Genomic DNA, 2,022 nt, shown 5'->3' with positions numbered 1-2,022 from the left:
CATGCTGGACACGGTACATGCTGGGACTTGTATGTGGCTCTGCCACAGGTCAGTCTGAGGTTTGACCCTACAGCTGCTCCCTACAGTAATGTAATGCCATTTTCTTACATGACAATCAAATCCTCATTTCTAGATTTTTGTGCCCTGTTTTTAAGAGGAAGAATATGTGACAATAGGTACTAACACTGTAACCCACCCTTCTTTTTTTTTAATATTGTTCGTGTTAAAGGTTTTTTTTTTATAAAAGATGAATTGTTAACTAATATGTAACCTGTGGAGAAGCTGGACATTTTTGTAAGAGTTCTAGGAACTAGCTTCAGGGAAGGAGGCTGATTCCAGCAACTGGATGTTCTGGTTCTGGGAGACTTGTTACTTTTAATCATAAAAACTGGACCTCTGCTTGACCAGTTTTAAGATAATCATTGGAGTGGACTATGCTGACTTACACTTAGAGAATTTCCCTCCCCCTGTCTATACTGAGAAGTAAAGATGGGCTATGGGAAGAAGGTTCCCACATTCTCAGGTGGCTGGCACTTGAATAAACTGCTTTCCTTTCCAACAGCACCTATCTCATGAGTTCGGCTTTCCTTGAAGTAGACAGCTGAACCTGGGTTTGGTTACAACATTATTAAAATAAAAAAAGGTTAATATTGTTTATGGTTGATATCTATATTTCAAAAAGGATAACACTTTATATTTAGTCAGTACTAACAAAAGACAGAAATTTTCTTAGTTCAGTTGAACCTCAGAAAAAATAAGTTCATGTGTAAAAGCAGTGAATTTGCAAACATGTTTTTGCAATTATATTATTTTCCCATCTTTTATAAAATAATTTAGAAAATTAGGAATTATTTTAGAGGAATCCAATAAAGTATATTCTAAATTTAATAAATGTTTTGATGGTGGCTTGATGGTGCTGGGAGGAAGAAAACTGGTGTTATTTGAGCGATTTAGACTTAACTCAGGTCTCTTGTATGTATCGCATTCTTACTTCCTCTCCATTGTCTTTAGAGCAGCAGTTCTCAACCTGTGGGTCGTGACCCCTTTGGGGGTCGAACAACCCTTTCACAGGGGTTGCCTAAATACATCCTGCATATTAGATATTTACATTATGATTCATAACAGTAGCAAAATTACAGTTATGAAGTAGCAACAAAAATAATTTTATGGCTGGGGGTCACCACAACATGAGGAACTGTTTTGAAGGGTCACGGCATTAGGAAGGTTGAGAACCACTGCTTTAGAGACTTTGATTAGAAAAACCTAATGCAATCGTGTAACCTCATGTGTCCCATACATGCTAATCTGAATCCAAACCATGCCACCTTTGATTTTTTATATTTGAAATTAAAAGGCATTTTAACATATTATCACTTTAAACCTAACTCTAAAAGTAAAGTGCTCTTACCAACTCTTGTTCCACCAATCTAATAGTTCATTTATTACCGATATTAATAGACTATAACTTTCTCATTCCAGACTCCAGATTAAGGTTGTTAAAAATAACCACCACCAAAGCAAAGAAGACAAATGAGAAAAAAAAATGAAAAATGGAAAATTCATGTGGATACTGGGATTGGTTGAAATCTTTGAAAGAATAGCCACACATTTCTTTAAAGCCTTGTCACAGAACTCTTAGGTATATATATATATATATTTTGTTCAGACATCATTTGTATTTCTCTAGCATTTTTCTTTTCTTTTTAAAAAATATATTTTTATTTATTTCAGAAAGGAAGGGAGAGAGAGATAGAAACATCAATGATGAGAATCATTGGTTGGCTGCCTCCTGCATGCCCCCTACTGGGGAACAAGCCCACAACCTGGGCATGTGCCCTTGATCAGAATAGAACCCGGGACCTTCAGTCCACAGGTCGACAATCTATCCACTGAGCCAAACCAGCTAGGGCTATCTAACATTTTTCCAAAGACAAATTCACAAAATAGTAAAATCCTTAAGATGCTTCTATATATATTTAGAAGTTTATGACTCTGGCTCTTGCAAATTAAAAAGAAAAACAA

Source organism: Myotis davidii, unplaced genomic scaffold, assembly GCF_000327345.1.
Source record: "Myotis davidii unplaced genomic scaffold, ASM32734v1 scaffold175, whole genome shotgun sequence".
NCBI classification, from domain to species: domain Eukaryota; kingdom Metazoa; phylum Chordata; class Mammalia; order Chiroptera; family Vespertilionidae; genus Myotis; species Myotis davidii.
This window is presented reverse-complemented; position numbering follows the sequence as displayed.